The sequence below is a fragment of the Gorilla gorilla genome, chromosome 2 (genome assembly GCF_029281585.2).
Source record: "Gorilla gorilla gorilla isolate KB3781 chromosome 2, NHGRI_mGorGor1-v2.1_pri, whole genome shotgun sequence".
Classification (NCBI taxonomy): Eukaryota; Metazoa; Chordata; class Mammalia; order Primates; family Hominidae; genus Gorilla; species Gorilla gorilla.
Window position 1 is genome coordinate 143,089,996 of NC_086017.1, and position 16,296 is coordinate 143,106,291.

Genomic DNA, 16,296 nt, shown 5'->3' on the forward strand with positions numbered 1-16,296 from the left:
CACAATGTGCAGGTTAGTTACATATGTATACATGTGCCATGTTGGTGTGCTGCACCCATTAACTCGTCATTTAGCATTAGGTATATCTCCTAATTCTATCCCTACCCCCTACCCCCACCCCACAACAGTCCCCAGAGTGTGATATTCCCCTTCCTGTGTCCATGTGTTCTCATTGTTCAGTTCCCACCTGAGTGAGAACATGCGGTGTTTGGTTTTTTTGTTCTTGCGATAGTTTAATGAGAATGATGGTTTCCAGCTTCATCCATGTCCCTACAAAGGACATGAACTCATCATTTTTTATGGCTGCATAGTATTCATGGTGTATATGTGCTACATTTTCTTAATCCAGTCTATCATTGTTGGACATTTGAGTTGGTTCCAAGTCTTTGCTATTGTGAATAGTGCCGCAATAAACATACGTGTGCATGTGTCTTTATAGCAGCATGATTTATAGTCCTTTGGGTATATACCCAGTAATGGGATGGCTGGGTCAAATGGTATTTCTAGTTCTAGATCCCTGAGGAATCGCCACACTGACTTCCACAAGGGTTGAACTAGTTTACAGTCCCACCAACAGTGTAAAAGTGTTCCTATTTCTCCACATCCTCTCCAGCACCTGTTGTTTCCTGACTTTTTAATGATTGCCATTCTAACTGGTGTGAGATGGTACCTCATTGTGGTTTTGATCTACAATGAACTCAAACAAATTTACAAGAAAAAAACAAACAACCCCATCAAAAAGTGGGCGAAGGACCTGAACAGACACTTCTCAAAAGAAGACATTTATGCAGCCAAAAAACACATGAAGAAATGCTCTCCATGTGATATCTTTATAATAACACTTTGCATCCCAGAGCCCCAGTGATCCACCAGAGGCCATCAGTCCTCTCCTTCTCTGAAGAGGACTGAACGTGTAAGATTCTCTTAGGAGCAAAATTCAATACCTTGCTTATGGAATTGTTTCTTTGTAGATTCACTAGGGAAAATGACAATGGCTTCCTCAACCTCACATGGCATTGGTGCTCTGCAGTGGAATTTTTTCATCTATAAAATGGGAATAATTCCTCTCTCTCTCCTTCCCTTCTTCCACAAATATTTAGTGAGCTTCCCCTTGGTACCAGCACTACACCAGGTTTAACTGAGTACAGCATGCCACCTCTTTTACAGGATGATGGCTATGCCTCAGCATTACGCATCACACACACACACACACACTCAATCACACCAATAGCACTTTATTGGAACACAGGCATGCTTATTCATTTATGTATTTATGTATTTCACACGCATGCACACACACTCACTCCTGCACACCAATAGCGTTTTATTGGAACACAGGCATGCTTATTCATTTATATATTTATGTATTTATCTGCGGTTGCTTTCACCACAATGGCAGAATTGAGTAGTTGCAATAGAGATTGCAAGTACCAAAAAGCCTAAAGTATTTATTATGTGGCCCTCTTCAGAAAATGTTTACCAACCTCAGTTCCCTTAGGTAAAAGGAACCTCAGTTCCCTTAGGTAAGGGAAATTTGTAGTTTTGGAGAGTTGCAATTCTGGTTTTAATATGTGTTGGGAAATTAGTTTTAGGATGAGAACTGCTCTATCTTCTACCAAAGTGAACATTAATAGGGACTTTGGGACATTTGTTTTTTACAGATGAAAAAATTCAAGCTCAGAGAGGATTGGCAGCTTGCCCATATTATGCAATTATTCTAATGGCAGAGCTGGGGCTGGAGTACCAGTTTTCTATCAGCCAGCCCAAAGCTATTTTTACCACAGGTAAAACATTTAGCTGGAGAACTGTTCAAATGTACCAAGGAACAGTGGATACAACAAATATCCTTGATTTATTTCAACCTCCGTACAGAGTCATACATCCCTTCTATTTGTAAATAAATTCTATTCAAATACAGAAAATGCACAGATTATAAGTCTATAGCTTCATAAACCATTTTCCCTCTATTTTTACAAGTTGTGAGCAGATCAGTCACTACAGCAACATAGGTGACAGAGTATACAGAAAATGAAATTTACAACAAAGCAAAGGGAGAGAAAGAATCAGCTGGTGGAAAGATGGCTTTGTGTTCAGACAGGTTTGTAAGTGTGTTACAAACTCTCTTAATCAACTGTTTGATAAGAACAGTTTATACTTCAATCAATATCTTCCTGAATTCCGCTTTTCCCAATGCATTTACTGGCTCCTTGGAATCTACACTCCTCTTCTGCAGCCTTCACTGACCTCTCCTATCTGCAAGAGCCATCACTGTCCTTCTAACTTTCCCTATCCTTATAGGATCATGCCATGTCCATCTCTTCCAAATCCACTGTTTTAACATGTGTTAGGAAATACATATTGTATTTTTACATACATATTGTACGTAAAATACTATGCAAGCTACGATAGAATGGGACATCTCTAATATCAGTCTTGATTGTGAGGTATAATGCAAAAAGACTCTGTCAAGGAGACACATAATTCCCGATTCAAATCCTGACTCCTCCATTCACTGACCATGTATCCTTGGGCAGGGTATTTAATGTCTCAGATGGTAATATCTATCTTGAAGAGGTGCTGTAAAGAGCAGATTAAATAATATATGTAATGTGATTACCACAATACCAGGTATATTGTGGATGCTCTGATAGTGGTAGCTATTGTTATTGTGCTCTGACTTATCTCCAGATAAAATCATTCATGCTTTCACTACCAACTGAAAAACTCTTAGATGTCTCACTATTAAGACCAAACTTCTATAAGCCCATTTAAATGTCTTCTGTATTTGAAACCTGTACAATCTGAGCATACTACCCTCCATCTAAGAGCACACACTCATCTTTTAAATCAGTTTATCTGTGGATTCATACACATGAGCCAATAACTCTCACAGGTTCACAAGTCAGACAGTAAAACAATGGTGACAGCTCTTCTAATATTGTGAAGCTGCTTTATCAACTTCCTGGGATAGACAATTTATTCTTCAATCAGTGTTCTTTCCAAAGCATTAGCTGGCTCTATGGGAATCCTATACTCCATAAAAGCCCTCTCTTGGTCCATATAAAAGATAGTCACATGTTATGTGCAATTCACAAGGCATCTGATGGGAATGACAGGATTTCCACAATGCAGAGGGGTCAATTGTCTCATCCTCCCTCATTTATTCATTTCCAGGTTGTTACAACAGTTTTGGTTCACATGGGCCTGGTTAAATGAATTTCAGATGATGATATTTAGTTTTAACTATCCCTACCTCTCCAATGGATTACTGCAAAGAAATCTTATTGAATGTAAAAAAAAAAAAATGTAGGCAACCAAACACCATGAAATAGCAGAGGTGACACATTTTTCTCCTAGTCTGAGGTTCTCGTTGGCCATCATACTTGCTTACAATAGTGGCAATCTTATACATGTGTCAATAGTTGCCCAAGATAATTAAAAATTATCAAGGCTTCTTGAAATATGGACTGATACATGCAATCACTGATAGGATATTCTATATCAAGTGTATGTAGTTCTTGCTCTGAATTATTAGTTAACGATAGTAAATTTAAGTAATTTATAAAAGAATAAACATATAAACTGGAGGCACATGTTTAGAGTTTTTTTAATCATGGAATAAATGATTCAGAAATTTTATGGATCACTTCTTTAAGCAACGGGAAACAGAGGATTTGAAGCTGGGAAATGGGCATGATCAAATAAATATTTGATAAAGATCAGTCTAGTACTAATATGATGGTTGGACTGCAGGAGAGAAAAAACATTTGTGATCATATGAGGCTGTTTTGCTGTTCACTTCTATTCCTCCTTTTCCCATTGATTCTACTTTCTTCCCTCTGCTCAGGGCCCTAAAAGGCTTGCCTCCATTGACTGCCAGCACACTGTTGGCAAGTGTTATGTTGGGTTTCACTAAAGGGACACAGTTTTGGGGAAGGGGGGAGAAAGAGAACAGCATATTTCTTCCCAACTCCTACCCTGATCTTTAGCAGTAGCCAAGCAAATGACCATAGCTCTATCTGCAAGCCTTCAGATATCACTGGCCTTAGTAACAACACTGTTTCCTCTCCTTACCCCTTCAGGCTTATGGGTTGTAATGTTTTCCTGCCAGTCTTAAGGTGGGCATCCTAGAAGCAAAGCCTGAAACAGGGATTCAGATGCACTTGATTTCCTTACCTCAGAGGAGAGAAGAAAAGTGCAGGAAGCAAAGAGGTGGTCTCAGCTGGAGTACAGCTTCAATCTTATTCCATGGGGGCTCTGGGACATGAATTGTACCATTAAGGAAAGAGGTTCAGCCTATTTAACTCCATGTGAGAAAGTCATGCTAGGGATGAGGGGGCATAAACTCTTAGATTTGCTGCTTCCTCCCCTTGGCTGAAAGCAATCAGGCATTCCCAAGAAAAGAGGCAGCCATGAGCCATTATCAGTCAACACTTGGAAGTCCTTGAGGGAGGGATGCACTTGCTGGATAAAGGGCATGTAGGCAGAATATCATTGGGTCTATTTTACCACAATGGCTGGTCTCTAGGAACCTCCATATGAATTCCTTTAACTTTGACCACAAAACTGTAAATGTTCTTTTCATTAAAATCTCTTGAATCAATAGAGATGATTCTGTTTTCTGTCTGGAAAAGAGCTAAACTAGAACAGTACAGCTGGAATTAAAAATTAGGAGTGGTGTGGCAGACAGAGGCTAAGATGGCCATCTCCTGGTATTCATGCCCCGTATACCACCCTCACCTTGAGTATGGGTGAGACCTGTGACTTGCTTTTAACCAATAAAATATGGCAAAAGCAATAGAATGTCATCTCTGCCTTTATGACACCTCAGATAATGACACCATCTTGATAAGAGACTCTCTCCCTTGTTGGCTTTAATGAAGTGGCCATGTTGGGAGGCAAGGAACTGAGGGTAACATTCATCCAATAGGCAGCCAGAAACTGAGACTCTCAGTCCAACACGCTGAAAGGAAATGAATTCTGCCAACAACCATGTGAGCTTGGAAGTAGATCATTCTCCAGTTGAACCTCAGATGTGACAGCAGCCCTGACTGACACCTCGATTGCAGACTTGTGAGACTTGGAGACAGTGAATCCAAATAACCTGCAACAGTATTTCTGACCTACAGAAACAGTGAGATAATAAATGTGTGCTGTTTTAAGCTGCTAACTTTGTGGTAATATTATCTAGCAACCAATAATTATTAATAATACAAACAGATTCAAGAGGCACTCCAAGTTGTGTGTGTGTGTGTGTGTGTAAACTCCTTTAGATCAGGGACTACTTCTTATACTTTACTGGATCCCCAGTAGTGCTCATCTTGGTAATATTTCTGGTCTGGTGATGAAGCCAACATAAACCTTCATTTCTAGAGGGATAGGGTACAGGAAAGCAATATGGAGATACTAAAGACAAAATTCCCAACTTTTCACAATTATACTCAGGGTCCACAGCTTACCTCCCGGTGCCTGCACAAATGAGAGCCCTGACAAAATATACTGGAGTTCATGAGTTCTTGTGCCTGACCTTGACTTTGGAGGTGGTACACAGGACAGTGAAATCAAATTGTTTGGCTTTGGTCCAGCTGAAGCTCACTGCTGAAAGGTGATCACAAAATACAGCTCTGTCAACGAGTGATCAGCTACCTCTAGGCCCAGAGAAGCAGAGTAAACAAGTAATTTCACACACTGCTAGAGAACAGGATTAATATAGACCGATTATCAACACATTCTCCATGGCTGATTTAAATCCTCTTTGTTGCCTTTCACACAATACCTTGGTTTTAGGGAGACTAATGTCTGTTGAGAATTATTTTGATAAAAGCTGACTTTTGGCCAATTTTAGCAACAAATTATAATTGTCCTTTCACTGAGATAATTTAAGTTATTAAAAACTACCACTTCAGCATATTCACATTCTCTAACAGGACAAACTGATCCTGAAACTTAATTAGTTTCTGAATGAGTTGCAAACAACACAAAGACAATAGAGAACTCAAGAGGGAAGAGAATCAGCTTGAGTTCACAGGGGAACCAATTGAGCAGAGCTTGTCTTAAGACTGTGTCAAGAATAAGTGCATAATCACTCTTCTGCTTGCCTTGGCATTATTCAGCCTTTTAAAATGTCATAGTACATCCAGGGAAGGCTAGGGTGCTGGATGTCTCTATCTCACAACATTTCCATCACAATTCAAGAAACGTGTATAAGGGAACTGCTATGTGCCTGATGTTGTGCTGAATGCTGGAGGCACTGAACATCCACTCGCTCAACCAGAGATTAACAAGGTGTTATTCCACTCAGACTTGTCAATCCATTTCCTAGGCAACATTCCTTAGATCAAGAGGAGATCTGTCTTGAACTTACCCATAGGTGGCAAGCACTGTGCTGGACACTGTAAGAGATGGAGGCATAAATGAGATAGTCCACCTGCCTGAAGTTTCATATTCTGGAGCAGTGCATCTCAGACTTCACCATCATCACAAATCACCTGGGAAGCAGGTTAAAATGTAGTTTCTGTTTCAAGAGTGTGGAGTAGGGCCTGAGATTCTGCTCCCAGATGTTGTTGATCCTGCTAGCCTGCAGACTACACCTTGAGTAACAAGGTTGCTGAGTACAAACCAAGCATCTATAAAACAAGGCAAACTTCCCCCAGATATTACTTATCTTAGGAACAGACACTCGTATATGAGATGCAGGATAACACAGGGGATAAGAGTACAGATCTAGTATTGGAGCATTTGAGTTTGAATCACAGCTCTACTATTGTTAAACTAGGTAGCTAGTCAGGCATGAGAAGTGTAAGAGAGGGCTCCCCCCACTTCATCAGGAATGTCAGGCGACCATCAGGTGATGGTCAGGCAGTTGTCACACTGTCTCTCTAAAATAATAATTAGTCACAGCCAGTGCCAGGGAAAGGCAGTCTCCATAGATGAAAACACCTGAAACTGGTGATCAGCAGCTTTTGGATAAGATTTCAGCAGTTGGGCCAGTAGGCTCAAGCATGCATATTAAGAGCCAAAATGGTACCGTTTAACTGATATATAACCATCAGGGGCATTCCACTGGTAAGGAAAGAATGCCTCAAATGAGCATGCATACAATTCCAGTAAACACACTGCTCGTGCTCCCCTCCCAAGTGCTAGCAGGCCACTGTGCATGTGGACAACCCACTCTGAGGGAAGAATCAGGGAAGAAGGGACGCAAGACCCCAGAAGAGTGTTAATATATAAAACCCCAAGTCAAAAGGTCAAACTGTGCACTTGTCTATCAAGTTGCCTGCTTGGCCCTCTACCAAGTGTATGTTCTTTCCTTTTGTTCCTGCTCTAAAGCTTTTTAATAAACTTTCACTTCCGCTCTAAACCTTGCCTTGGTCTCTCCTTCTGCCTTATGCCTCCTTGGTCAAATTCTTTCTTCTGAGGGAGCAAGAATTGCAAACTCACATGGATTCACTACCATTAACACTATTTACTTGTTGTGTGACCTTGAGTAAGTTACTTGAATTCTCCATATCTGTTTTACCATCTTTAAAATGGGGATAATAATAGTTCCTACTTTGTAGAGTTGTGTTCAGAATTAAGTGAATTAATCCACATAAAAGTCTTCAGAGGAGTATCTGGGCCATAATGAGCACTCAATAAATGCAAATTACTGTGATCATTGCTGTTGTTTTTTAATTGGACCACTAGGTTCATAGAACATTCTTTAAATTCTTATATATCTTCCCAGCATTCAACAATAGGTCATCAGATCCTCAGGATAATCCTTCACTGGATCCTTGGGATAATCCTTTTGTAGGACCTATTAGGACACCCATTTCCATTTCATAGGCAAGAAATTGCAACCTAGAAAGGTACAACAACTGCACATAGCTGTCCAGCCACAAAGTGGTAAAGCAAGGATTTGAACCCAGGACCTCCAAATACAGAACTTATGCCCTTAACCACTTTGCTATTCTGCCTCCTTATAGGTTAGTTGCTTAACAAGACTCTAAAAAAAGTGACAGGTGGGGATTTACACCACAGAACATCTTCCAAAATTTTCTTGGCCCATCTAGCTTCCCTGAATGTCACCTGGTGGCTGTCCCTCCCTCTCTCTGTCTCCTCCCCTTCTCTCTAAGTCCTTTAGATTTTAGATTCTTTCTTCCCCCACATTTCACAGAGAGTCCTTTATTTTGTAAATTAATCGGCCCTCTGGGTTTCTTTCCTCTCATGACTTTAATCATTACACACCCTGCTCAGGGCCCCTCTGCTCCCATTTTGGCAGTACAAACACTGACTTCCCAAGAGGTTGGGAAAAGGAGAAAAGCTGTATATATTTATACTTTTTGTCCTCATCAAACATATAATGTTCTATAATTCGTTTTAAAATAACTTGCTTTCGGGTGGGCACGGGGGCTCACACCTGTAATCCCAGCACTGTGGGAGGCCAAGGTGGGTGGATCACCTGAGGTTGGGAGTTCGAGACCAGCCTGACCAACATGGAGAAACTCTGTCTCTACTAAAAATACAAAATTAGCTGGGTGTGGTGGTGCATGCCTGTAATCCCAGCTACTCAGGAGGCTGAGGCAGGAGAATCGCTTGAACCCAGGAGGCGGAGTTTGCAGTGAGCCGAGATTGCGCCACTGCACTCCAGCCTGGGCAACAAGAGTGAAATTCTGTCTCAAAATAAAATAAGATAAAATAAAATAAAATAAAATAAAAACTTGCTTTCCTAGCTACTAATATTAACTACAGTAATAAACCACACTGTTTTATTTATTCCTTGAGACAACTTCTTGAGATCAGTATTGTCAGCCTCATTTTATGGATGTGGTGGTTAAATAACTTATCCCAATGTCATAGTAAGTGACAGAGCCAGGAATTAAACCTGGGTCTAGTGGCCTCTAAAGCCTGTGTTTTTGACCATTTCTTATAAGATGATTTGTAATTTGCTTAACAATTACTTTCTTTTTAGACCATGCCAAGGCAAACTTCAACCCTGTTCCAATCCTAATAAATCTCTAAGGTGTAGTGTATGTATTGAGATTGTGCTCTGGCAGTGCTTAAAAATTCACTTTACTTCCTTTATTCCCAAGGCTGCTCAAGTCACTCTATGCGTAATGGTAGCTTCATCAACAAGTTGAGGGTCTAAGAACTTAATGTCCCTACTCTGATTATTTCAAACACTGAGCATTTGAGGAGTTATAGATGGTGGAGCTACAACACCCAGCAAACACAGATACAAACCACATGAAACACAAAAGGCCATGGTTTTCATGAATAATACGACAATATGAGTACATGAATTAATAATATGACAATTGTCATATGCATTCAAAATGGACAATATGCATACATGAATGTTTTTCTGGAACATACCATACCAAATCTCTCAGATGCAATAAATAATTACTTCAATCATTTCCTGAACTTTATAATTTGAGACAACAGAGAGACCAAAAGAAAAAAATCCAGCAGAAATCTCATTTCCTGAAAAACAACTTCTTGGGGAAATGTGCATATGGAATCAGATACATTGATGTTCTTAGGAATTCTGGCCTTACAATTTTGACTCTAACAATGATTCATAAAGATGAGATTTCTCCAGAAAGTAACTATGTTTATTGCATCACATTTATATTAACTTTATAGCACTCAAATGTTTCCCATCTTCAGGAGAAGAATTTGATGTATAAGTGTAACTGAATAATTTTAAATGCTGACAGAAAGTTTTAAGAGTTAAATTTGAACTAAATCGCAAGAGAAATCGTATAAATGACTATCTTCTCCCTGGCACAGCCCCTCCTTTTCCCGGCATACCAAAGGCAACTATAGTTCCTGAACGAGAGAGAAAAAGCAAACTTAAATAATGTTTTATTATTTTGGCACTGAAATAATTTGCTCTTGTTTCTCAGGCAACTAAATTTACCAAGTAGAAAGATCAAATCTTAGTCTTCTTTTGTTCAGTTATTTTACCTTCTTAATAAAATCATAGTTTGGATTCTTCCACTAGGGTCACGTTAACAGGAAGCTGGGGGGCTCACAATGTGGATTTTGTGTCTCCAGTTTAAAAAAAAAAAAAAGAGCAGGATTATTCTTATGTTCAAAGGGAGAAACGACAGACAACATATGAAGCCAGAAGCCAGTTTACTTGAGAAAGCATGATAACTGATCTACTTATGGGTCTTGTTCTGCTTCCACTCTGTCTCCTTTAAGAATTGCTTCACGTACTTTTTTATTGACATGCTTTTGCTTAGTTGGCAGAGGACAACATGGTGTGTTTTGGGAAAGAAGAGGGGGTTGAAAAGATAACAAAGTATAAAAAGAAATACCTTTTCAGGATAAAGAGCACAATCTCTAGTTCAGCATTGCCCAGTAGAAATATGTGTAATGATGGAAACATTCTGTATTGGTGATGGACAATACAGTGGCTACTAGTAACACGTGTCTATTAAGCACTTGAACTGTGGCTAGGGCAATTGAGGAGATATATTTTTAATTTACTTTTTTAATTTAAATTGAAATAGCAACTTGTGACTAGTGACATGCACTGGACATACTGAACTACTGTTTGTTTTCTTTGTTTTTCCTAAAGAACAAAGCAACTCATGAAAACAGGACTCTTTTATAAGATAAGTCTGTCATTGCCCTATTTGGTGGAGACTGGATGCAGAAGTGCTCAAAAGACTTAACAGGCTCAAGTTTAGCTGCTAGGCTTTTCATCATCTGCCAGTGCCTGTTGATTGGTGGTGACTGCCCATCTTACTTGTGGAGACAGGATGAGAATGAATAGCATGATTCACTAGCAATGTCTGCAATCCACATGCATGGAGCAGTGAAGTGGCAACTCATGAGGAAAGACCTTGGGGACAATATTGGAGCAAAGCTCTTCTCAGAATTTCTTTCTAACGTGGCAGTACCTTTATGTCCAATGTGTAATCGTGTTTCTGCTAAAAGTTTCCAAGTGGGATGACATAAGCTTTGTGGTAAATGACCTCGCTAGTGTTGCTATGGATGAAAACAAAGAAGAGACTAGAATTTAGGAAGAAGTAGCATGTGAGCCGAGTGTTTTTGAAGTTGAAGAGAGGGATGTTTGAAAGGGAGGACATGTTGGAAGATACATCGTGTTTGTCGCTGCAATCAGACTCATGACCAGCTATCACAGACATTTGAGTGATGCTTTGGGGAGGAGGAAAGCCACTACAGACATGGAAGGAGTGGTGTCGGCATGTCAACATTCATACACAGACACACACCAAATTCATATGTTCTTGCTCTCTCTCTCTCTCTCTCGCTCTTTAATAGTGAGACTTCTTCAGTCTGAATACCAAGTGGGGTTGCTTTCACATAACAATGTGAGAAATGCATATTCACTGAAGGAGTTTGACAGGAATAGATAGAAAAAGAAAGACACAAGGTCTCTCCACTAGCACAGAGAAACTTCAGAGGGCCTCTTGCTGCAGAAGGGAACATTGGCTGAATTGATCAAGTCAGTGGACCAGGGCAAGACTGTGGAAGACATTATCAGATGAGGAGGAAATCTGGCAGATGCCTTGTGTATGGCAGCTGAGAATTCTGTGGATTTCTAGTTCTCACTAAATGTGAAAAGAACTCCAGTACAAGAAAACATGCAGTTCCCAGTGTGGGTAGAGAGAGACCAGAGAAACAAGCACCAGATGTAGAATACTCACAGGCAACAGTAATACTCATGGACAAGCATTTTTGGGTAATTATGTGTCTGTCCCAGTGCTTCCCATAATACGATCAAATTTAATCCTTTCAAGAGTTATGGAAGGTAGCTGTTGATATTGTTTCCATTTTACAAATGAGAAAATTGAGATTCAGAAAATCTAAATAAATTGCTAGATTGCACAACCCAAAAATGGAGGAAGCAGAATTCAGTCAGATTTTTTAAACTCAAAAGTGCAGGATTTTGTGTATAATATTATTCTTCCTCCCCTTACATACCTCAAGATCTAGGTTCATTTTACAGTTCAATTTGAGTCCCTTAATGCTGGAAGTCCCAGAATGTGATATCACGCTCATTTAGACACAAAATATTTATTTAATACTTCGAGTATGTGCTGAGAACCATGGTAGGTACTGGCAGATACAAAGATGAAAAGACAAGGTTTCTATCTTCATGGAGTTTCCAGGCTGATGGAGAAATGAACAGGCAAACAAATATTTAGAAAAGATTGAGTTTGCTTGTTGTCTGCCATATTTCCATTAAAATAGCCATAGACAGACTCAGAAGCTGACAATCATACCAGAAAGGAAAAAACAAATAACAAATAAGCAAAAAAAACACACTTGGAGTTTCCTCTGGCTGTTTTCTACAGAGCTGTGTGCTATGGAACTGTTATTCTATGAGGTGCTAATAGATAATCTTAAAAGGAACAATGGTAGACTTTATAACATAAAACAGTTTTTTTGTAACAGGACATTTTAGAGCCATTACTATGTTAATTTGCACTGTGAATCTCCAAAAAGGAGATATGGTGTATAATATTTCCCAAAATTATTTAATCACAAAAACACATTAGAAGACACATGAAACACATTAGAAGACACATGAAACACATTAGAAGACAAATGATTAACAGAGAAGAAAAAACATTTTTAAAATGCTAGAGGCTAAAGAGTAACAATTAGAGGCATATTGCATTTGGGAATATTTTATTTACTATGAAAAGTGTTGTAGGGAGCTGAAGTGAGAATGCCCAGGAAACAGTGCAGTGTAGGAGGTTCTGTCTTTCATGTACTACACTGGGTGCTGAGCTTGTGGTTAAGTCAGAGTTCCAGCTCTAGCCTGGAAGGTCTACTCTAAATAAATGCCTGCTGGATTCAGCAACTTAAGTCAGGTATATCAAGGTGACCTTCAGATAGTCAACTGAGAAGTAGCAAATGCTAGCACTAAGTGAATAGTGAAGAGGATTGATGAGACTCCACTTAATCTGTCCGCTGGTAAATGCCAGCTGGATAGATTTCTTTCCAATCCTGAGTGAGTAAATTAGAAATAACAACAGCAACATGCAGCCTAAGAAAAGGATGGGGAATAACTAGATCGTGGTCAATTCATAAGATGGAATGCCATATAGCAATGAAAATGGAGGACCGTTTGATACACGTGCCAATATGGATAAATCTAGACATAACGTTAAACAAAATAGGCTAAATACAAAACAGTACATGCTGTATGATCCCAATTTTGTGAAGTTCAAAACCAGGCCAAATGATAAAGGCAGAACAATGGTTACCTTTTGTGAATGCAATGATGGGAGGGATACAAGAAGGCTTCTGGGGTGCAGAAATAAATTACATCTTGATTTAGGAGGGTTTGCTTTATAAAATTCACCCAGCTGTATATTTACAATGTGTGCACTATTCTGTATGTTTGTTGTACTCAGATAAAATTTTACTTAAAAAGTAAATAATAGGTGGCAGAAATAGAGTCAACGTATATAATATGTTATTGATCATGAAGAGGTAAAATTCTCTTACTAAAGGACCAACACCCTATTAGATTATCTTTAACATCGAACTAGGTGATACTTATAAAGAAAACTATAATAAGCAAGTGAATAAGTGAATATATGAATTTTTTAAAATAGACAAAATTTAATTAAAAGAAAGCAGTAATAGAGATAAGGCAAAAGCTAAGGAAACAAACCTCAAATGAGTCAGAGTCACTTCTCTCATTCTCCCCAGCCTGGATCCATTGTAATTTATTCCTCATTGCAGTCAGCAGGTGTGAGTTGCTTAGGGATGTTGGGCAAACTGTTAAACTCAAATCTGATCAGGTCACTCCGCTGCCCAACATCCTTCTGTGGATTCATAAATGCTACAGGCCAAAGCCTACATTTCTTAGCCTAGAATCACTGATTTTAGCTACCTTTATTGATCAGGCCCACTATTCTCCGGACACTGTAAATTGCTCTATTCTCATTTTCCTTCTCATACTTTCAAGTCCTAGAAGGCCCATGGAATTATATGTAGATTTATTAACATGAAAACATTTTTACTCGTTTATTTCTCTTCCTGGCCCAATTTTAATCCCTTGACAAAATTTTCACGACCTCCCCCTTACCTTTGTTAGTCACTCCTTAATTTGTGTTCCTACAGTTCTGGTTTAGCTTTCTCTCACACTAATTATCACATACATGCTATAGCTATTAGTTTACATGTCTGCAAAGTCCTAGTGGCTAAGGATCAAGGACTGTTTGACAAATATTCAAGGCAGGACAGACTGGAAGTGGAGCCTCCTAAATCAACTGATGACAGATATCTTGGGTGTGGGGGTATTTTAAAATCAGTGGTTATTATTTTGAAATTTTCTATAATAAAAACATTTTAAATACAAAAAAAAAATCAGTGGATTTTTTTTCTGGAGAAAAAAAATCTCCAGAACCAGGAACTAGGCCCTTAAAATGTCAGTTGACCTAGAAATATAACAAATATGATCTATGGTGTCATCTCAGAACCAAATGTTCTGAAACAAATGTTCATCATTTGTTTGTCAAATCTCAGAACGAAATGTTCATGGGTGTAAGACTCCAAGCATTTCATCTAGAAGGGCACTGCTCCTCGATTCTCCTTCCTCCCTCTCCCCAAATTGAGCTTGTCATTGATACTGCCTCAAAGACAGATTTACATGGTAAATGGCTGAAGCTAAAGAAGATGTCTGATGGTCTGGTATCCTTACAGTGGTATGGCATAACCAGAAGTTAAGCTGTTGAGCAGAACAAAGGCTTCCCATCCACACCTGATGGGCTGACAACATTGCTCCCACACAGTTGACACTTACTGGGTGGCACCAAAGGGTGGGTGACGAGAGTGACAACTTTGCCTCTGCATCTCAGAAACTCACTTCCCCCAAGAAGAAATGATGTCACTTCTGGGCAAAAAGCACCAAACTATTCCTACTTCCACCTCCAACTGGATTAGAACACCAGAGTACATTCTTTAACTCTCAGGTCTCTCAGACTCCAGTCTTAGTGTTTGTCTATTTCACTGGAGGTGAACAGTCCAAGTAGCAAATAAGGCAAATCCTCATAGTTTCACAGATAACTGGAAAGAGATGTTCATAGTCATAAATACTCTCCCTTTATCCCTAAGACCCCTAAAATTCAACTTATTAATTACCTAGCGCCTACCATATGCCCAATACTTGATTGTGTGCCATGAGGAGCTCTGAAATAATAAAACGTGGTCACTGCCTTTGAAAAACTTTCAGAGTGATCAAGTACATGAAATATTTATTCAAGGAAGGAACTAGAGTATGACATGTAAATGTATAGGCTTTTTTAATCAGATATCCTGAGTTCATTTTCTACCTCCATGGTTTACTAACCATAATGATAGGCAAGGTGTACTTTGGTTTCCTCATCTGCAGAATAGAACTAATAACAGGATTCACCTTAGCACTGTTGTGAGGATTCAGTGAGCAACAATGCAGATATAGAGCACAGAGTAAGTGCTAAACAATCATTATGTTACTAGGGTTAACATAAAAGAGAGTTCTGCAAGTAGATACATGATGAATCGTCAAAGTAATTAGCAAAGACCAAGTCAGCGATCACAAAGCCCAGAGAAGATAGACATGCTTTGGTCCAAACTAGAGAGAAGAGAGAAGAAAGGTAATATTTATCAAGCAGGCTCTTTTTGATATAATTTCAACTTTTATTTTAGATTCAGGGGGCACATGTGCAGGTCTGTTACCGGGGCATATCGTATGATGCTAAGGTTCAGAGTGTGATGGATCTCATCACCCACCCACATTCTGAGCATAGTACTTAATAGTCAGTTATTCAACCCTTGCCCCCAACTAGTAGTCTCCAGTTTCTATTGTTGCCATCTTTACGTACATGAGTACCCAATGTTTACCTTCCATTTACAAGTGAGAACATGTGGTATTAGGTTTTCTGTTCCTACATTAATTCACTCAGGATAATGGCCTCCAGCTGCATTCATGTTGCTACAAAGGATATGATTTTGTTCTTTTATATGGCTGTGTAGTATTCCATGGTGTATATGTACCACACTTTCTTTACCCAATCCACTGTTGATGGGCACCTAGGTTGATTCCATGCCTTCGCTATTGTGAAGAACACAAGCAGCCTTCTTCATGCCAGAACTGGTTTAGTGGCTTTACACGGAATCACACTACCTCATCCATAAACTAAGAGAGACAGGTCTTAAGCTAAAGCCAAGAGCCCGATCTAAATTTGGAGAGGCTAAGAAAAGAAGACAGGAAATGCCCATCTGTATGACCAGTTGTCAAAGAATGGTGAAAACATGGAAACAGCATGCTGCATC

General features: G+C 39.3%; 2 protein-coding genes across 6 annotated transcripts in view; one reads left to right on the forward strand and one right to left on the reverse strand.

The window, feature by feature from the left end:
- LOC101152959 (bcl-2-like protein 12) overlaps positions 1 to 16,296 on the forward strand; it is a 465,085-nt gene that overhangs the window by 382,317 nt on the left and 66,472 nt on the right. The gene's annotated exons all lie outside the window — the stretch shown is intronic.
- Positions 1 to 16,296, reverse strand: part of CPNE4 (copine 4) — a 747,750-nt gene that overhangs the window by 375,215 nt on the left and 356,239 nt on the right. The window lies entirely within an intron of this gene.